This window comes from Carcharhinus amblyrhynchos, chromosome 9, assembly GCF_965287045.1.
Source record: "Carcharhinus amblyrhynchos chromosome 9, sCarAmb.v2.hapA, whole genome shotgun sequence".
Classification (NCBI taxonomy): Eukaryota; Metazoa; Chordata; class Chondrichthyes; order Carcharhiniformes; family Carcharhinidae; genus Carcharhinus; species Carcharhinus amblyrhynchos.
In genome coordinates this window covers 53,839,748-53,863,030 of record NC_137332.1, presented here as the reverse complement: position 1 = coordinate 53,863,030, position 23,283 = coordinate 53,839,748, and positions in this window count along the sequence as shown.

Here is a 23,283-nt window from a genome sequence, read left to right as displayed (position 1 = left end):
ATAGACATGAGGGTCACTGTTACCCCTTCCTTTTCAATAAAATGTACATTTCCCTGCTTGCACTGGCCATGTTAAACTCTCCTTTTGAGCACCCAAACAGGCGCCAGAGTGTGGTGAGTAGGGGATTTTCACAGTAACTTCATTACACTGTGAATGTGAGCCTACTTGTGGCTAATGAATAAACTTTTTTACTTTGATGCTTTTTTCCCAGGAAAGCAGGTCTCAAAGAGAGTGACTATGTCAATTTGGAGTCTTGATAGTTCATATGAACAGTCATTCTTGAGATTTTCCATGAGTTTTCTAACATTATAGGTTGCAAAATTGAGTTTTCTTTCACGATGAAGCTGGTGATCCTGCAGGCTGTCATTCCCCAGCCAGGAGAAAGTTCACAGCCTATTTTTAGGGCACCTTTACTGACACCTTCCCCATTTTGATTGAGCAGAGGGTATCCTGAAGAGGACTCCTCAGTCACAGATGTTGCTGCCAAAAGATACCTCTGTCCCAACATGGGTATCCAACAACCTTGATGCATCTATCACCAGTGTGCAGACTCTTGGCAAGGGATTCCCATGCTTACAGCCTCTTCCCCATTGCCAATTCTCTGTCATCACAAGACTGAGCAAATGGATCCTGCTAGAACCCTGCATGTGACTTTGTTTAACACAGGGGACCTATGAGTCATGGTCACTGTCCATATGATTTTGATGGGTTGGTGGTCAGACTTTGATGTGTTGCGCCATGATGACTGGAACTTTCCAATGCAGCCAAGTTCTACCTTCACAGATGCCTGATCTGCCATTAAAGGCCAAATTGAATTGCACTTTGTTTGGCAACTTTTTCCACCTTACCACTATGGATGGCACTACCAGGAGCCAGGAATTCTCGATAGCATTGCCCAATCCCTCGTTGGATCACATAAGCCTCTCCATCACATTGAGGTGGCAATCCATGAAGGGAAGCAAATGTACAAACCTCTTTGACAATAAACTTGGAGGCCCTGTTGGAAGTTGCAGAGAGCAGCAAGATGAAAAAATTACACTATAAAATAATCCAGTGTGTTTCATTAGCTTCTCAACTTGGATCAATTGGTAGCAACTCAGTTCTAAGTCAGAAAGTTAATATTTCATCCTAGGACTTGAGTGCACTTTCCAAGCTGGGACAGCACAACAAGATCAGCAGGGAGATAAAAGAGCTCAGGGATGCGTGGCTTCAGAATTAAGTATTGCATTGGAAAAGAATTCAAAGCAAAAAGCATGTTCTCTTCATCCATACAGTAAACATACCATAGTGGTGGGTAGTATTTTTTAGAAACAAAAATTTTGCATAAAAATAACAGGCACTTGCAGAGGTTTGAATTAACTAAGGATAGTCCTCGTGGATTTGTAAAAAAACAGGCTGTGCTTGACTAATAAAATTGAATTTTATGATTAAGTAATAGAGATAGTTGATGAAAAGAACGGAATCCATGTTGTCTATATGGGTTTTTAAGAAGTATTTGACAAAGTACCACATAAAAGGCCAGTTAACAAAATTGTGGCCTATGGAACAGGAAGGTCAATGTCAAATTGGGCAACAAAGAAGTCTTATAGGCAGAAAACAGCAAGTCCTGGTTATGCTTTGTCTGGAGGATGGAAACAATGTTGTTCCATAAGGGTCAGTGCTAGGACCACCACTTTTTTGATATATGTAAATAATTTGGATGTTGGATTACAGAGTAACATTTCAAAATATGCTGATGATACCTTACCTCCAAGATTAGTAAAGAACCAAGGTAACACAAGTTGACAGGGTATAGAAGAATGGACAGAGAAGTGGCAGATGGAATTTAATACAGAGAAGTCTGCGGAGATGCAATTTGGCAGAAGGGAGCAGGAGAGGCAATACAGACTTTGTTACAAAATTAAGGTAGTTTTAAGGGATTCGTATTTATATTGGTAGGCATTAGAAATAAAGTCTAGTTTTACATCACTTTCATTTAATATTTATTTCTGTGCCTGAAGGGACTTATAATTAGAATCATGCCAGGCAAAGGTGTTTGTATGTGTGGGGGTTGGTTTCAATTTCAATTTCAATTGGGCTTCTATTGTGCTTTGAGAGAACTACAGTTGCAGGTGTTGCTTAGCAACATGAGATCTACTTCGCAAGAGGGAGAAAGCGTTCCTTTGTCCTCTAATTTTAGCTAGAAGCTAGAGTAGTTGGAGACAGATTGCTGAGGAGTGAATAGCTCTCAGCTCTGTTCAAAGCAGGTAATGTTGTACAATGGAGTAATGTGCAAGAAAGCAAGCTGCAGAGGAACTAAGGACTATTTCGTTCTCAAAATCTGGAAATGGAATAGGATACTACTGTTCATGGGCATCCCAAGAAGGAATCGATTGGAGAAAATGCTACAGAAAGGCTTTTAAATTAATCCTAAAATTTGGAATGTCTTGCTACCATTTGTGAAACAAATTTAAAGTAATTGGGAAGAAAGTATTAGTTGGATAGCCAGAATTTGTGGAACAGTGAAAGTCAATGATGGTGAAGAAATCCTCAAAGGTTGATGTTGAAATCCTGGATTGGATTCTTTATTAAAAGAGGATTGGAAGCTTTGTTTAGAAGTGTAATTTGTAAAACATGGATTGGGTTTCAGAATGCAAACTGCCAAGTGAAAGTATTACTCTGAGAGAAGGCTTAAAGCATGTTTTGGAGAGTAGAGTTTGGAAACTCTCCTATCATTTGGGAGGATTTTGAGAAAAAATCCACAGACACTAACTTGGATTTGGAAAGGAGTGTGCATTTGACCACTGCTACCTTGTGTGTTAAAAAAGGACCTTCTCTGTTAATTAGAGCATTGTAGCTTCAAAATGTACTTTGTCATCCATGTTAATCTTAAAATCTTTGTGTGTTTGTGAAGATAAGGGGGGAAATAATATTGTATTACATTCTAATTTTTCCATATATTTTAAATGGTTTTATTAATGGTTTTCAACATTATATTCTGTATGATGTGCAATAAATTCCCAGGACTCAGCATGTTGCATGTAAAAATGGAGAAGACCAGCAGAGATCCACACAAATGATGCAGAGAATCAGGCATCAAAGTCCTTACCATTATAGTCAGCACCTCCTTTTATACAGATATCAAAAGGTTAATTGAAAAAGAGTGTTGGAATTCAGGATAATAGGGTAAGGCCACGAGAACGTGGCACTGTGGTGCACACCCTTTCAGGGAGCAACAGAGTCAAAACCCAGCCAAGTCCCTCTTGGGGCCAGAATAGTGTCATGGGATCTTTTACATCAAGTTAGATGAGCAGTTGAGCCCCAATCTGATGTCTTAGCCACAAAATGGTATATCTTCTGACTCAGCAAGAATGGTATCATTGAGTTAGGATTGCCATTGTGTGCATAACTTTTGCAATTCTGAATGAAGTTTTATTTGAATCTAGGCGTTTTGTTGCATTGTTTACCTACTGTCGCAAAACAGAACACAATTTCCACAGTGTAGATGCTCACAAATCCCCAAGTCACATTGGACAATTTAGGATGCCGCAACAGTGATTTGATCAAGGGAGTTTCTAATAGTCATAAATGATCGAGTGCATCACATCCCAGACCAATGCCATCTTTCTTTCCTTTCTGAAACTATGGCCATTTTGCAGGTAAGAAACCAAACACAGATTAAGGGTTATTTGACCTAATTACACAGCTGCTTAATTGAATTTCTCAATCAGATTTCAATTAGTAGCAAGCATTATTGCTTCGTTTTAGCTGCAGATTCCATGACTTCAGTCGCTTGCGGGGGTGGTGGGGGGGGGGGATTCTTTCAGGTCAAACCAAGTAAACAAACTCAAATTACATTAGGACAAAGAAAAAGGGGGTGGCTCCCCAAAAGGAGGAGGAACAGCCCGAACAGAAACAAAAAGCACAAAGGAAACTTAAGACACGTCAAATCAAAATGTGATTGTCGAGGTCTATAATGCACCTCAGCCCCTGCGGTGCCCAATGGGCGCGGAAGGCGTCGACTGTGCCCATGGACACCACATGCTCCCTCTCCAGGGACACCCGGCCGCGAACGTGGCCACGGTAGAGGGGCAGACAGTCGGGATGGATGGCCCCCCCGATCGCCCGCTGCCTGGACATGTTGATGGCATGTCTCGCCTGGCCCAGGAACAGGTTCATCGGCATCCCTCCCCTCCCCTCTCCGCACCGGGTGTCTGTAGATTAGGCTTCGGTCGCTTGGCGCTTTAGATAATTCATGACTCTAACAATTTGAAAACCCTGGCCATTCTAAGTATGACATTTGTGGTGGGTGCAGTCTGAAATAGAAAGTTATGCAGGTGATTCATCAGTGAGACATCGGTGGATGCCAAGTAGCAAGATCCAGCCGCCGGATTTCTGCCGTTATCAGCTCCACAGCAAAAATCATCATGGAGCTGATTTAAATATTACAGTCAGTATTTTAAAATTATTAATGGGCCCGGGATGGAAGTCATTGCGGTAGAGGTTGGGGCTGCTGGTTTTGGGGGGCGGGAGGAAATCAGGAGATCATGACTGCCGGTGGGGGGTGGGTGGGGTGCTGTCAGGCTGATCCAGACACGTCTTGGGCCCACGACATGTGGTGGGAGGTGGGGGTCACATGGCCAGCGATGTGGGGTCATGGGACTGGCCAGTGATCAAGAGGCCGGCAGTGTGGGGTTACTGCCCTTGCGCCAATCTCCACTCTGATTGGCACATGCATAGTGGCCTGCTTAGCACTGGCCCCTCGAGTGAGAATATAGATTTTTAACATGATTCAAAAGAGGGCACTCTGTGATGCAGAGTGTGGGAGATTCATTTTGAAAATCCCACTGAAAAAAGTAATGGGATTTACTCCAGCTTTTATGTGAATTTGACACTTCGAATTTTTTGGGAGAATCCCACCCTACATTAGTTGTGTTCATTTGTCAGTTGAAGTGCACCCTGTATAAACAATCTTGTCACCTATCTGTAACTTGATGAAGCATAGTTTTGCAGTTTTTATCTCAAGTGTGGAGAATGTGGATTACTTGAAGATGAAGATGAGCTAATTTACTCTAACCTGCCATTGGCATGAGCTCATCAGAGTGCAGTTTTACCTTCATACACAAAGTGTAATCAGTGCTCATGCTCTGACTGATATTTTTGTTGTATCAGTTGTTGCAGTTATCACATTTGTTCAGAAGAATTGATGCATGGGTTTTGAGTGAGACTTGTACATGTAGACCTCTTGAGAAGGTTGAAGCACATGGAATTCAGGGAAACTTGGCGAGATGGATCGGAAACTTAGTAATAGGGCACGAAGGTTGGTGGTAGAAGGTCGCGTGAGTGACTGGAGGCACAAGGTTCAGAGCTGGGTCCCTTATTGTTTGTTAAATACCTAAATGATATAGACGATAGTGTAGGGGAAATGATAAGCAAGTTTGCAGATGACACCAAGATTGGTAGGGTGATTAGTGAAGAAGAAGTTTGTAGGTTACAAGATTATATAGATAGGTTGGTCAGCTAGGCAGAGCAGTGGTAAATGGTATTCAATACTGATAAATGTGAGGTGATGCACTTTGAAAGAAGTAATAAGACAAGGGAATTCTTATTATATGGCAGGACACTAGAAAGCTCAGAGGAACGGATGGGTCTTGGGGTGCTTATTCACAGATCTACGGTTGTCATACCATACAGCAGGACATCCAAGAATTGAAGGTGAGTCTTCACCAAGGAAACCTTCTTCTTGACTGAAAGAATTATCTTCACCACATCACTCATCCTCTAATAGAATGTCTTATAGTTTGTCAAGGTGAGCACTCATAATCTGTGCCAGGGAGTAGAAAACGTCTTACACATTTTTGCTCATTAAAGTGGTCTTCATATTGGTGCTTACCACACCTCCTGAACATGGGCCCGCACACCAGCATTGCCACTACTGTGAACCCAAGCCAGCTCTGACCACATCTCATAAACAAGGATTTCTTTGATTTAACTTGGCTCCCCACAGTCAGAAAATCTGACCAGGATTTTCCAAAAACATTGCACAGATTATATATATCAACTAATTACAGGTCATGCATTAGGATAAAAAGAATTAAAAGATGTGTAGAGCTAGTGCTTGCAAAAATCAGCCGCTCCTGAGCTCACATCATGTGATCCCCCCAAATTTTTCCATATTTAATAAATGTTTTTCTCTTGTTAAAATTAATTCATGGTCTTGTGACACAGTTCCTCCATGTTTAATAAAAAAAGTAAAAGTCACGGTCTTTTGAGCTAGGATTCCATTCTAGGATTTCCCCATCTCAGTTATAACATCAACTGGGATTGTAAAAACCTAATGGCATTATTCTAAAGATTGTGCAGGTCAAAGAAACTTGGAGGTGAATATACATAGATTTTTGAAACATGTGGGGCCTGAGGTTTCATATATTGATGCATCGAATACAAAAGCAGGGACATTATGCTGACTCTTCATAAAATTCCATCAAAGATGCCGAAAGATAATACCGGGACAAGCTAGAGTCCCAGACTAGCAACACCGACTCCTGCTGACTATGGCAAGGTCTGCAAGACGTAACAGGCTACAAGATGAAGGAATGCTCCAAGGCGCCCCTCCCTGATGAGCTCAATGCATTCTATGCCTGTTTTGAGCAAGAGATCAGCGAGAGCATGCCCTCCACACTGGAAGCCCTGGAAGACCTTTCTCTGACGACGCTCAAAGTGGAGGGATGGGTAAGTAAGTTCGCTGATGACACGAAGGTCGGTGGTGTTGTGGATGGTCTGGAAGGATGTCAAAAGTTGCAGCAGGACATAAATAGGATGCAGGACTGGGCGGAGAAGTGGCAGATGGACTTCAACGTGGATAAATGCGTAGTCGTCCATTTTGGCAGAACCAACTGGATGAACGAGTACACTATCAAGGGCAGGAGTCTTAGTAGTGTTGAAGAGCAGAAGGATCTTGGGGTCCGGGTCCACAGGACTCTTAAATTGGCCTCGCAGGTGGAAGAGGTGGTCAAGAAGGCGTATGGTGTACTGGCCTTCATTAATCGAGGGATTGAGTTTAGGAGTCGGGAGGTAATGCTGCAACTTTATAAGACCCTTGTCAGGCCTCATTTGGAGTACTGTGCGCAGTTCTGGTCGCCTCACTAAAGGAAAGACGTAGAAGCTATTGAAAGGGTACAGAGGAGATTTACAAGGATGTTGCCTGGACTGGGAGGCATGCCTTATGAAGTTAGGTTGAGGGAGCTTGGGTCTCTTTTCCCTGGAGAGACGAAGGTTGAGAGGCGACCTGATAGAAGTTTATAAAATGTTGAGAGGAATAGATAGGGTGGATTCTCAGAGGCTATTTCCCCGGGTTGAAATGGTCGCTACGAGAGGACACAGATTTAAGGTGCGGGGAGGAAAGTACAGAAGTGATGTTAGGGGTAAGTTTTTCACTCAGAGGGTGGTGAGTGAATGGAATTGGCTGCCGTCAGTGGTGGTGGAGGCGAACTCGCTGGGGTCTTTTAAAAGACTTCTGGATGAGTATATGGGGTTTTATGGGATTGGGGGTTATAGATAGGTCTATAGATTGGTAGGTGTTGATGTGATCGGCGCAACTCGTGGGCCAAAGGGCCTGTTTGTGCTGTAGTGTTCTATGTTCTATGTTCTATCTGGGGTCACCATGCAGATGTCAGAGCAGCTTTCTTAAAGGTCAATCCACATAAAGCAACTGGCCCGGATTGGGGTACCCGGACGTGCACTCAGACCCTGCACGGATCAGCTGGCAGATGTATTCACAGATATCTTCAACCTCTCTTTACAACAATCTGAGGTCCCTAACTGCTTCAAAAGGTGACCATCATCCCAGTACCTAAGAAAAATCAAGCAGCGTGCCTCAATGACTATCGGCCGGTGCCTCTGACATCCATCATTATGAAGTGCTTCAAAAGATTAGTCATGGCATGAATCAATTCCAGTCTCCTGGACTACCTGGATCCACTACAGTTTGCCTACCACTGCAACAGGTCCACAGCAGACGCCGTATCCCTGGCCCTGCACTCAACCCTGGAACACCTAGAGAACAAGGATATTTATGTCAGACTCCTATTTATTGACTACAGCTAAGCCTTCAACACTATTAGTCCCATGAAACTCATCTCCAAACTCCATGATCTGGGCCTTAGCACGTCCCTCTGCGACTGGGTCCTGAACTTCCTAACTCACAGACCACAATCAGCAAAGATAGGCAACAACACACCGTAGTGAGTGGGATCTCAAACAATGATGATATAGAGTACAAGAATGAAATAGAGAATCTGGTGAACTGGTGTAGCAACAATAATCTCTCCCTGAATGTCAACATAAGAACATAAGAAATAGGAGCAGGAGTAGGCCATCTAGCCCTTCGAGCCTGCCCCGCCATTCAATAAGATCATGGCTGATCTGTCGTGGCTCAGTTCCACATTCCCGCCCTCTCCCCATAACCCTTAATCCCCTCTCTTATCAAAAACCCATCAATCCGCGTCTTAAAAATATTTAGCGAGGTAGCCTCCACCACTTCAACGGGCAGAGAATTCCAGAGATTCACCACCCTTTGACTGAAGAAGTTCCTCCTCAACTCCGTTCTAAACCGCCCCCCCTTTATCTTGAGGCTGTGCCCCCTAGTCCTACTATCCTTTCTGAGCGGGAAGAGTCTCTCCACCTCTATCCTATCCATCCCATTCATCATCTTATACGTCTCAATGAGATCTCCCCTCATTCTTCTAAACTCCAACAAAACAAAGGAGATTGTCATTGACTTCAGGAAGCATAAAGCCTTTGTCTACATCAATGGGGACAAACTAGAAGCTCTCAACCCTTTCTAGTTTTTAGGTGTCCAGATCATCAACAATCTGTCCTGGTCCCTCCTATGCCGACTCAATAGTTAAGAAAGCCCATCAACATCTCTAGTTTCTCTGAAGACAAAGGAAATTTGGCATGTCAGTTACGACCTCACCAATGATTACAGATATACCATAGAAAGCATTCTTTCTGGTTGTATTGCAGCTTGGTATGGCTCTTGCTCTGCCCAACACCGCAGGGAATTACAAAAGGTCGCAAATGTAGCCCAAACCATCACACAAACCAGTCTCCCATCCATTGACTCTGTCTACACTTCCCACTGCCTCAGCAAAGTAACCACATAATTAAGGACCCCACATACTCGTGACATTCTGTCTTCCACCTTCTTCCTTCAGAAAAAAAGTACATAAGTCTGAGGTCATGTACCAACTGAGTCAAGAACAGCTTCTTCCCTGCTGCTGTCAGACTTTTGAATGGATTTACCTTACACTAAGCTGATTTTTCCCTACACCCTAGCTATGACTGTAACATGACATTCTGCACTTTCTTGTTTCCTTCTCCATGGGCAGTATGTTTTGTCTGTGTAGCACACAAGAAACAATACTTTTCACTGTGTACTGTCGTGGTTCCCCAAGACGACAACTTATTTAACCCGATTGAAACAGAGAGTCTGAGTCATAATCCTCCAAGCAGTAGACTTTATTCTCCAACACAAGACAATAAAGCAGGGAAGTCCGGAACATTCCACTGAACCACCTGCTTACAGTCTTTTTATGCACATTACAGCTCCATGTCTCAAGATTCTTATCTTACTTTCAAGATTCAATCTTGTTTAGTCACCATTGTTTCTGGGTCAACCCTTTATCTATCTTGCTTGAGATTGGTCATCCATTGTTACATATCTTTGCTTCTTGAAACCATGGTGGTTAAACCTTTGCCCTTATCTAGACAATTCTGCTTACATAATAATCGTAGTTTAACTAGCTCAAGCCGAATAGTAAAGAAAAACATGCTTACTTTATTCTCTCTTTTGCTACTGTCACATATCAAGTTGGACAACTGGGCAGTGTCCATTGTTCTCCCAAGTGGCTACTGTTTACATTCACTAATGAGTGATTACTATACTAACTTCGTTGGGTCGCATGCATTGATTATATCAGTTACACTTAATTACATTAAGTAACACACATTGAGCTGATTAACTATACTAGTCTTATCCCATCACCCTTCTTAAATCTACTTCAAGAAAAACATTCTAATACAAGTTTCGGCTACAATTCTTTTACAATACATGTGACAATAATAAATCAAATCAAATTCTAGTTAGGTCTTGCTAGTGTATTGCACTCAGTTTTGGACACCACACTGTAGGAAAGATGTGAGCATTCACACGGTGGTGCAGAAGAAATTTACCAGAATGGTTCCAGGGATGGGGATGTTTAGTTATTAGGTTAGGTTGAAGAATCTGCGATTGTCCTGCTTTGAAGAAAAGAGATTGAGGTGATACTTAGCAAAAATGTACAAGATTACGATGGGTTTTGAAAGGGTAGACAAAGAAAAACTGTTTCCTAGTACAACTAGTACAACAACTGGGGACAGACTTAAGGTTTTGACAAGAGATGTAGGAGGAATGTGAACAACAACTTTTATATACAATGAATGATACTGACCTTGAACTCACTGCCCACAAGGGTGGTGGAAGTGAATATGATCAATGATTCCAAAAAGGAGATTAGATGGGCACACAAAGAAAATAAACTTGCAGGGCTATGCAACAGATGATGGGAATGGAATTGACTGAGATACTCCACAGACGACCAGCATTGACTCAATAAGCCAAATGGCCTCTTCTTTTGTCATATGTGATTATGTTTTCTTTTCAGTACTAAGAGTGTGCTGCATTTTTAGAGAATCTATGAATGAGCGATTAAACCAAGTCCTCGTCTGTTTGCTTTGGTAACTCAAGTGAACATTGAAGAACACACAGTAGTTTTCAAAGAGGAGCAGGGAACTTTCTTATTGCTATGATCAACATTATTTTCTTAACCAACCTCACCAAGGTGCATCTTAATTGATCATTCAACTTACTGCCATTGGTAGGATCCTGCAACGTGCAAGATTCCATTTCCTTCCATATCCTCAAATCTCTGCATCTTGGTTATTCATCATGTTTGAAGCAACATGAGATGTTTCTGAGAAAGAAAGAACATTTATAATAGCGCCTTTTATGACACTGAGGCATTCCAAAGTGCTTCACAGGAAGGAAATCCTTTGTAGCCCAGACACTGACTATGAAGGCAAATGCAGTAGCTAATTTTAATGTAATATAAACAGAAAATAAGATAGTAACCATATTAACCTAATTTTGTTGGTGTTGGCTGAAGGAGAAATATTGGCCAAGGTTCTTCAAACAGAGTAATGGAACAATTAATGCCCACCAGAAAAGATAGGTGAACCTCAGCTTGACATTTCATCTGAAAGGTGAAATTCCCCAAAAGTACACCACTTGCAAAGTCCTGCATTGGTCAACTGAGACAATATAGTCAAACCAATGGAGCAAGGCATAAATCCACAACTTACTGACTTGAGAAAAATTGCCCAAGGAAATAAACTGCCCTAGAGACCAAATGCGATAAGCCAAAGAACTCTACTTCACCAAGATATTTATGCTATTTGAGACACTGATTTACCTTCAAGATTGGAATCCATTCATTTCCCATCCAAACATTTTGATTCAACGTTTGACTCAGCATTACAAAAAAAATTATTGCTGTTAAAAACAGAAAATGTTATATGCCTTGTGAACTATTAGTTTAGTCAGCCATGACAATACCCAGATCTACCTGGTTTTTAACTCACATCTACCCAGATCAGGTTCCAGCATCTGCAGTAATTTGCTTTTACCCAGATCTACCTCATTTTCACCACTCTAGTGCTCTCAACCAGTTTCAGTTGGTTATGCTGTTTGTCCAACATCCAGTCCTGGATTAGCAGAAATTTCCTCTGTTCAAACATTTGAAAAACAGAAACAATTATCTTCAGTCTCTCCCACAATATTTGTTTCATAGATAGCCACCAACTCCATTGCGCTCCCCAGCCACAGTCTCAGACTGAACCAGATTGTTCATAATGTGTGTTCTATTAGACCTTGAGTCAGCTTCTGATTCCATATCCTCTATATTACTAAGACTTTCTACTTCCGCCTCAGTCTCTGTCCCTGTCTCAGCCCATTTGCTTGCCGGAACCTTCAACAATACCATTTTACTTTCAGACTCAATGATTCCAATTTTCTCCTAGATGACCTCCCACCTTTTACCTTCCATGAACTTGAACACATCCAAAACTCTTTTGCCTGTATCCTAACTCACATCAAATTCCATTCTTCCATCATTCATATGCTTACTGACCTACATTGGCTTCTAACTGGGTAATGCCTTGTTTAAAATTACCATGCTTGGACTCTAATTTGTTCATAATCTCGCTCATCCTTTAGCCCTACAATCCTCCAAGAACTTTGATCTCATACCCATCTCCTACTTCCTTTTACCATTTTCCATTGTCAATCACCTCTTCGACCATCTAGGCCCTAAGCTCTGGGTTGCCTCCCAGACTTGTTTATCTTTCCTCCTTTCAGATGGTTTTAAAACCTACCTCTTTGTTCAAACCTTTTGTCACCTGTTTTCATGTCTCTTCATTTGGCATAATTCCAATTTTTATCTCATAACTCTCATATGAAGTGTCTTACAATGCCTATCTTACATTAAAGATGCTATACAAATTCATATTGCTGTTGTTCTGCCTCAGCCTTACCTCAGCTCATCATGCACTGAAACATTCAAATATGCCCTGATCATTTTGATGCCCTGCTTTTAAACAGCAACCCATTTTCTACACTTGGAGACAGACCCCCTCCCACACAAAATCATAAATTGTGGCCCTCATACTGACCAAGGGAATGCCAACAATCCCTCACCAAAGACGGGCATCCTCCACCCCTACCCACAGATAATGGGTAACCTCCCTCTACACCATGCAGGTGAGCAGATCTTACCCTGCCCCCCCACACCCCCTACCCCCCTCAGTCTCCCTTTCCCCTCAGATCCCACTCAGGATCCTCCACCCCCACACACCACACAGATGGCCAGACCTTAGTCTCCCCCCCCACCCCGCAACACAGCCCCCATCCTGGCTGAGAGTGGCAGGGTTAACTCCTTGCCCCCAGCCTGAGCCCATCCAACCCTCAGTACCTTTGTGGGACCCATATTTTGCAGCCTGGCAGCAGAGAGGAGTAAATAGCTGCTGGACCTATCTCCCTGAGCCCCCTCAGAGCCCAAGTCGCCAAACCAGGATTTCAGTGCTAGAGGGCAGTGCATTGTTGGCACTGCAAAGACCCATGACCTGAACGGAGGCTAAGTTGAGGGCAGGGGAAGGGGCTTGAGTGGGGGGAAGGACAAATGAACCTCATGTCTGTGTAGCGTTGGGGGAAAGATGCCTCTCATTGCTGAATGGTTGGTGGTGCTTCCTCGACCCTTGGGGTCCAACATGCCAAATCCTTGCTTGGAGGACCTGTATGAAAACCCGCCTGGTGCAGATCTGCTGGAGAAGCAGATGAATAGCGAGAGCTCTTTGACTTGGGCTGCAAGCCCACTAATGATATTTATGTTTGAGGATTTGAATGTGTATCGGGTTCCTAGCCGCTACGGTCAGAAACCTAATCAGGGCTGGCAGTCTGGCCTGAGAAGGTAGCGACCGGCACAGAACTTGTTTTCCCACCGAATCCCAATTCTCCGGGCCATTGCGATACTTGTGGGTGGCTAACAGACCTGGAGAATCCCTCTCCTGATTTTCACAAGCTTTGCCTAGTTTAAGTACTTAAGATTATCAATATTCTGCAATAGAAAATATACATAATTATTTCATGAATTGCTGAGCCCAACACAAAGCAAAACAATTGTTTATATCCTTCATAAGAAGGAATCAAATATTCAGAGATTATAAAGTAATTGAAAATTTGCCATGATACTCCAGAAAGAGAAAGTTAAACACACTTATAACACTGATTCCAAATTCTTTTCTGTTTCATTTAGAACTGGAGTTCTCGAACAAGGTTAATTACTGGACAAAATTATGATAAACGTTTTTAAGTCTGTCTTTATTCACGCATTGGAAAGATTGGGTTACATCAATCAGTGTATCTTTTGGAACATCAACTGTGCACCCACTCTTGCTTTTTGAAAGTTCATTTTGATTCATTTTGTCTCTTTGTACTCTTATAAATTGTTCACATGCCACAGGGTGGCTGTCTACAACAAGCTTTCTCAGATCAAAGGCATTCACATGATGATCAGTGAAACTCCAGCAGCTTTCCACCACAGATTATTGAGCCTGGAACCAGTCTAGTGGGGAAAGCCAATCCCATTCTTTTGTAGGATTGGGCCACAAAACATTGGCAGAAGTCCTAGAAATTCACAAAAATATGATTTCCAAAGTTACAACAATAGATCAGAAGTATCCTGAAGAAATTCCTAATATAAGTACTATTGCACACATATTTGGTAAGAAAGGATAGATGGTAACTGGTTTATCTTCTCTTGAGTTTAAGGCATTTCAAGCATGCCCTGTGAAGACCCACAACTTTAAACAGGTAGACAGTTAAAATGAAAAGTTATTCTCCTCATATTACACACAAAGATTTAATTCTGCATGTGTGGTATATATATTTAACTGCGGTGGCTAAGGAAAAACTTGCTTTGCAGTCACTGTGGGTATCTTACAAAATACTTCCTGTGGAGATGTGTAGCACCACAGTTTTGAACAACAGTATGAGAGGTCAGCTTGTAAAATAACTGTCCCCTTTGTCAATAAGACTTTGACAATATATTGCAAATGTTAAACTATTCCAACTTTCAGTAACTCAATAGAGGATCTAAAACCATGCCTAAGAAGCTAGCCCACCATTTAAGAAAAGCTAGGTTAGTTCAACACTTGGTCATAATCTAAGATTATGTTTCACCCATATGTTTGTTTCATAGCGCAGAAGGAGCAATTGTTTTATTTGTGAGGAACCATTTGCATTCATCAGGTTCAGGGTATTAGTGCTGGGAACAGAGTGTTTTCTGTTTTAGATATCTAGCATAGATTTCAAGTACTGCAAAGTCATATGTATCATTGTTATGGCAGATATAATGGGGGTAAATTTCCCATTCAAGAGCAGGGAGTTAAATCCACTGATGTTGTCATTGGTCAAGATTGCAATGTCACCCTGTCTTCTTCTGAATTTCCTGCTTTGGGTTCCAAAGCCAGCAAGGAACCTTCTTGGAACCTGCAGGAAGCCAATTAGGCTATTAAAAAGACAATTAAGTGCATTTTTAATCATGAATTTTGAGTTTCCTGGCCAAGGCACCTATTTTCCAACCTTTATGCAACTCAAGAGGGTAACTGAGGCAAGTGCATAGTGGGAAGAACTTCGTCAGTGAAACTGATTTGTGTGCATTTTTGGTGTTCTTATCTGAGAAAGGATGTCCTTAGTATGGAAGGAATGCAGAGGAAGTTTACCTGGCTGATTCTGGATGACAGGTCCATCATATGAGGAGAGACTAAGTCGATTGTGATTGTATTCTTTGGTGAGAGGGGGTCTCATAGAAACTTATAAAATTCTAACAGGACAGGGTAAATTTGGAAAGACTATTCCTGTTGGTAGGGGAATCCAGAATTAGGAATCATAATTTGAGGATAAGGGCTTTTAGAACTGAAGTGAGGAAAAATTTCTTCACCCAGAGAGTGGAGGATCTGTGGAATTCCTTACCTCAGAAAGTAGTTGAGATGAAGACATTGTGTGATTTCAAGAAGAAATTAAATATAACTCTTGGGGCTAAAGGGATCAAAGGATATGGGGGAAGGTGGGATCAGGATATTGATTTTGACGATCAGCCTCAAAGGGCCATGTGGTCTACTTCTACTTCTATTTTCTATGTTGCTATGTCAGACTGAGAGACTTTGATCACTGAAGTGTTCTAGCCGTGACCAGGTGAGAGGTTGCTTTTCTTGTATTTTTTCTCTAAGACTGTGTTTTCACTACTTTAAGAAGTCTCACAACACCAGATTAAAGTCCAGCAGGTTTACTTGGTAGCACAAGCTTCGGGGCACTGTCCCTTCACCAGGTGAGTGGGAGTTGTGTTCACAAACAGGGCATATATAGACACAAACTCAATTTACAAGATAATGGTTGGAATGAGATTCTTTACAAGTAATCAAGTCTTAGAGTACAGACAATATGAGTGAAAGAGGGTTGAGCACGGGTTAAAAAAAAAATTGTTTCCAGCCAGGACAGTTAGTGAAATTTTGCAAGCCCGGACAAGCTGTGGGGGTTACAGATAGTGTGACATGAACCCAAGATCCCGGCTGAGGCCGTCCTCATGTGTACAGAACTTGGTATCAGTTTCATTGTTGTGTGTCATGAAGGCTGCCTTGGAGAACTACTTTCACTACTTGACGGGTGATTGCCATTTCTTGAAAAACACTGTACCTCCTTTGCCTTTACTCATCTTTATCAATACTTTCCTGCTGTCAGCTTCAGCATGAAATGGCAGCAACTTATGCAACTTCACTTTGCATTTGCACTGAGAGGCAAAAGCAGAAGCCACACCACCGCCAACAGCACCAGAAGTAGCAGGTGCAATAGTAGCATCAGATACCTTCTTTTACCCTTACGACTCTACAAAGATAGAGGGGAGGAAAACAATTAGAAACAAGCAAGTCCCCTAAAACAGTCATACAGGTGGAGTATCAGCACTCATGACATGTTTGAACATAGGTGCCTCAGGAGGCTCAGGATCTCGTGGCAGGTGACTGCTGAGCAGCCACCTGGAACCTTTTGAGCGGAATAAGTGGGCATGCACAGGGAGTAGCTGACAAGGTGATTATCACAGGAAAACCATCATCAGTCATACCAGTTCTGAATCTTTGTCTCACACCAAGTCATGTCCTTTCTTCTGTGAGGAAAGAATGCAGAGCTTATGAGTGCTCATAATGGTTTGTCTGTAGAGGAGGGGAGGGCATAAACTTATGGAAAATGACTGAGACATGGGAGTGAGTGGGCAATAGGTGGCAGTGAGTATGAGAGTTAGCTGTTTTCATGTAAACGTGAGGATCCTGGAGAGAGAGGAATTGGTAGAGCTGAAAGATGTGTTGTTCTGACAAGTGCTGTAAAGGAGAATGCCAGGAAAGTCAGAGTGAGGAGCTTGGCACCTGAAAGTATTATACCACTGACCTTACCCACTCTCCTTTTTTTCATTTGTTCATAAAATGTGAGCGTCACTGGCCATGCCAGCACTTATTGTCCACCCCCAATTGCTCTTGAGAAGGTGGTAGTGAGCTGCCATCTTGAACTGCTGCAATCCATGTGGTGTTGGTACACTCACCATGCTGTTAGGAACAGAATTCTAAAATTTTGAATCAAAGAGAGTGAAGGTTTGATGATATTGTTCCAAGTCAGGATGGTTTGAGCTTTGAAGGGAAACTTGCCAAGTCACGGTGTCCCCATGCATCTGCTGCCTTGTCTTTCTAAGTGGGTACAGGTTGTGGTTTTCAAAGTGCTGTCAAAAAAGCAGAGGTAAGTGGCTGTGGTGCATCTTATACATGGTAACATGGCTGCAGTGCATCTTGGACATGGTACACATGGCTGCCACTTTACATTGGTGATGGAGGGAATGAATGTTTACGGATGGGATGCTCCAGTGAAGCAAGTTTCTTTGTCCTTGATGCTATCAAGTTTCTCCAATGTTGTTGGAGCCGCACTCATCCAGGCAACTGGATGGTATTCCATCAGATTCCTGACTTCTGCCTTGTGGGGTCAGAGCATTAGTTATTTATTGCAGAATTTCCAGCCCCTGACCAGCTCTTGTTTCCTAAGTTTTTATAAGGGTGGTCCAGTTCAGGTTCAGGTTCTGGTCAATGGTAAGCCCCCAGGATATTGATAGTGGGGACTCAGTAATGGTAATGCCATTGTATGTCAAAGGGGGGCAGTTAGTTTCCCTCTTGTTAGAGATGGTAACTGCCCGACACTTGTACTTGCCACATACTAGCCCAAGTTTGAAATTTATCCAGGTCTTGCTACATATGGACAAAGACTGTTTCAGATCCTGGATCCTTTTGGTACACTATCTCTAGGATGGAGGGACCATGTTTCCACTGCTAACTTCCTCAGCCATCTCAACAAGTGATCTCACACCTTTATCATTTCTCATCTCTATTCAAGCTGATCCTATATCTTGGTCTCCCGAATGAGGGTCATCTCTCATTATTGTACCAATGCAATCCTTATTTAACTAGGTTCCCCTTTTTTTTTCTTGTTTTCTAAATGTTATGTGCTCTTGAATATACAGGTCCCAGATTTTGTCATCCTGCAGCCATGAATCAGTAATGACTATCAGATCATACATATTTATTTCTATTTGCGCCGTCAGTTCAACTATTTGTTGAGAGTGCTATGTGCATTCAGATACAGAGCCTTTAGTTCTGTCTGTAACCTCTAACCTTTTCTGCTGGTACTTTATTTGTTCACTCTGTCCCTTCCTGTCACACTCTGATCATCATTCTCCTTATTCCTACCTGGCACTGTTGTCTTGTTCTCTCTCACTTATTGAATCTTCCCAGACATGATCCCTTGTCCCTGCTATTTAGTTTAAAGCCCTCTCTACAGCTCCATTCATACAACTCACTGAAACACTCATCCCAGCACAGTTCAGATGAATAGCATCCCAACTTTCCCCAGTGCTCCATGACCTAACTACACCAGAAGTGCCCTTTGTCCCACACAAGTCTTTTCTAGATCTCATTGTTCAAAGGAACTGGATTAATTATCAGGCTTCTATATCAACTGGTATTGTGGTTGCTTTCTTTTTTTGTTATATTGTCATAAGTAACATTGGCTGACACAGTTGCAACACATGTGTTCCCATTGAAGTTTTTTGGATCACCTTCAAACACAAGACCTGGGACAATCACCAGTACTGCATGTAAATTATTTCTATATACTATACAGTATTGTGAAGAAAATTCAGCAAATGTGGATAGGGCTAAACGCATAGATGTTGTGAAGGGTCCTCAATGAAAGAAGTTGTAAAGTACACAAAGATAACATGCACAATACTCTTAATATCATGCATTATAAGCTTCTCAAAACACTGGATGTGTGCCTTCACCTGTGGCAAGAGAGGTGGCCCAACAGCAACATCCTGTCCCAAACCAATATCACTAAAGCTATTGCCTCAAAACCAGCTTCACTGGTCAGAATATGTCATTTGTATGCCTGACAGTGGATTCCCGAAACTGCTCTATTTAAAACTCAGTTGCAGCAGGAGACCAGGAAACTCCCACAAGGACAGCAGAAACATCTTAGGAATGTCTCAAAGCATTCCTGAAGTGATTGAATATAGGAGTTTCTAGTCTGTGACCAAAATGGAGAAGGTTCGTGATTTTTCTAAAATTCAATCATGGGATGTGGGCTTCACCGGCTCAACTAGCAATAATTATCCATTCCTCATTGCCCTTAAGAAGATGGTGGTGAGATGCCTTCTTGAACTGCTGTAGTGCATATGATGATGTGGAAATGCCAGCATTGGACTCAGGTGGGCACGGTAAGAAATCTCACAACACCAAGTTAAAGTCCAACAAGTTTATTTGGGAGCACGAGCTTTCAGAGTGCTGCCCCTTCATCAGATGAGTGGAGAGTTGGGTTCACAAACAGGGCATACACAGACACAAACTCAATTGCAAGATAATGGTTGGAATGTGAGTCTTAATAAGTAATCAAGTCTTTACGGGTACAGACAATGTGGGTGGAGAGAGGGTTAAACATAGGTTAAAGAGGTGTGAATTGTCTCAAGCCAGGACAGTTACTAAGATTTTGCAAGCCCAGGCAAATCATGGGGGTTACAGGTCGTGTGACATGAACCCAACATCCCAGTTGAGGCCATTTTCATGTGTGCAGCGCTTGGATATCAGTTTCTGCTTGGTGATTTTGCATTGCCATGTGTCTTGATAGCCGCCTTAGAGAACGATAACCTGAAGATTGGAGGCTGAATCCCATTGACTGCTGAAGTATTCCCTGACAACACAACATCGCAGTGGACACAGAGGAATTCATCAGGCGAATGAGTTCTTCCACAAACACCAAGAGGCCAACAGCGGACTCAATGGCACAGCCAATGAACCAGAACAACCAACAGAGAGATCCGCGGTGCAGCAACCGAAGAGGAAAGAGTCGAATTGGACCTCTCCAGAAGGCCATTGCCCTCAACTTGCCATCTATGCCCAAGCCATCAGAAATGCGTCAATGCCAGATTCATCAGCCACACTGAAAAGACAGTCCCAAACGTCACCCAAGCACAATGCAATGCCATCCACGTTCTCAAGACCAACGGCAACATTATCGTCAAACCAGAAACAAAGGAGGAGCCACCATCATACTGAACAGAATGGATCACTGCAAAGAAATGTACCGACAATTGAACAACCAGGAACACTACAGACAGTTATCCACAGATCTGATCAAAGAACACACCCGCCAGGTCAACAGATTAATTAAGACCTTTGATCCGGACCTTCAGAGCACCCTCCGTGCTCTCATCCCACGTACTCCCTACATTGGAGATCTCTATTGCCACTCGAAGGTACACAAGGCCAATACACCTAGCTGTCCCATCGTATCAGGCAATGGGACTCTGTGTGCGAACATCTCTGGCTACGTCGAGGGCATCCTGAAACCCCCAGCTTCTGTTATGACACTATAGGCTTCTTACAGAACTCAGCACCCATGGAGCAGTTGAACCAGGAGCACTCCTCATCACATTTGACATCTCGGCACTCTACATCAGCATCCCCCATGATGACGGCATTGCTGCAACTGCCTCAATACTCAATGCCAACAACTGCCAATCTCCAGATGCAATTCTATAACTCACCCACGTCATCCAGGACCACAACACCTTCAACAACTTGTTCTTCATCCAGACACACGGAACAGCCAGGGGACCAAATTCACACCTCAATATGCCAACATCTTCATGCACGAATTCAAACAAGACCTCTTCACTGCACAGGACCTTCAACCAACGCTATACACTAGATACACTGATGACGTTTTTCTCCTTTGGGTTCATGGAAAAGAATCACTGAAGCAACTACATGATGATATCAACAAATTCCATCCCACCATCAAACTCACCATGGACTATTCTCCAGAGTTTGCATTCCTGGACATGTGCATTTCCATCAAGGACAGTCACCTCAGCACTTCACTGTACTGCAAGCCCACGGATAACCTCACGATGCTTCACTTCTCCAGCTTCTACCCAAACACATTAAAGAAGCCATCCCCTATGGACAAACCCTCTGCAGATACAGGATCTGCTCAGATGAGGAGGAATGTAACAGACACCTTTGTAAGAACAAAGTACGGCGCTCAACTCATCGATCAACAGTTCCTATGCACCACAGTAAAAAACCGCACGGGCCTCCTCAGAAGACGAGCTCGCGTCATGGCCAACAGAGCACCCTTCATTGTCCAGTCCTTCCCCGGAGCAGACAAGCTACAACATCTTCTTTAGAACGTTCAACATCTCATCAATGAAGATGAACATCTCGCCAAGGCCATCCCCACACTTGACTATTTGCCTTCAAACAAGCAGACCATTGTCCGCAGCAAACTACCCAGCCTTCAGGAGAACAGTAACCATGATATCACACGCCACGGCAACTCTGCATTACATGCCAGATCATCAACACAGATCCATTATCTCACATGAGAACACCATGCACCAGGTCATGGTACATACTCTTGCAATTCGGCCAAAGGTGTCTACCTGATATGCTGCAGGAAAGGATGTCTGAGGCATGGCACATCTGCGAGACAATGTAGATGCTACAACAATGGATGAATGGACACCGCTCAACAATCATCAGGCAGAAGTATACCCTTCCCATTGAGGAACACTTCAGCACTCACAGACATTCAGCCTCCCATCTTCAGGTAAGCGTTCTCCAAGGCAGCCTTCAAGACACACAACGCAAAATCACCAAGCAGAAACTGATAGCCAAGTTCCACACACATGAGGATGGCCTCGACCAGGGTCTTGGGTTCATTGCGCATTTTCTGTAACCCCACGATTTGCCTGGGCTTGCAAAATCTCACTAACTGTTCTGGCTTGACTCACACCTCTTTAACCTATGCTTAATCCTCTCTCCATCCACATTGTCTGTACCTGTAAAAACTTGATTATCTGTTAGGACTCACATTCCAGCTGTTATCTTGCAATTGAATCTGTGTCTATATATGCCCTGTTTGTAAACCGAACTCTCCACTCACCTGATGAAGGGGCAGCACTCCAAAAGCTCGTGCTTCCAAATAAACCTGTTGGACTTAACTGGTGTTGTGAGACTTCTTGTAGTGCATGTAGGTACACCCACAATGCTGTTCGGGAAGGAGTTCTAGGATTTTTATCCAGTGACAGCGAAGGAAAAGCAATATATTTCCATGTCAGAATGGTGAGTGGCTTGGAGGGGAATTTTCAAGTGGTGGTGTTCCCATGAAACTGCTGACCTTGTCCTTGGTGGTGGTCATGAATTTGGAAGGTGCTATGTAAAGACCCTTAGTGAGTGGCTGCAGTGCACCCTGTCAACGATATATACTTTTGCTACTGTGTTTTGGTGTTTCAGAGAGTGAATGTTGTGGAAGAGATGCCAGTCAAGTCGAATACTTTGTCCTGGATAGTGTCAAGCTTCTTGAGTGTTGTGGGAGCCACACCCATCCAGCAAAGGGGTGAGTATTCTATCATATTCCTAACCTGCGCCTTGTAGATTGTGGACAGACTTTGGGGAATCAGGTAAGTTACTCACCACAGGATACCAAGCCTCTGACATGCAATGGTAGCCAAAGTATTTATGTAGCTAAGTTTATGGTCATTGGTTACTCCCAGGTGTTGATAGTTGGGGATTCAGTGATGATAATGCCTTGAATGTCAAAGGGCAATGATTAGATACTCTTTTGTTGGTGAAGGTCATTGCCTAATACTTGTGTGGTACAAATTTTACTTGCCACTTGTCAGCTCAAGTCTGAATATTGTTCGGGTCTTGTTGCATTTGGACATGAGTATCTGAGGATTAGCAACTGGTGTTGAACATTGTACAATAATCAGCAAATACCTCCACTTCTGACTCTATGATGTGAGAAATGTGCTTGATTAAGCAGCAGAAGGTTATTGGGCCTAGTGAAGGATATGCTGGACCATGAAGTTACATACAGATTATGCCTGAGTACAATTTTGCTGCTGCCAATGGCCCACAGTACTTCACGAATGCCCAGTTTTGATAGATCTGTTCGAAATCTATCCCATTTAGCACATTGGTAGTGCTAAACCACAATGCGATGGGGGATACCTCCAATGAGAATTTGAGGCTTCATCTCCATGAGAACCGTACGGT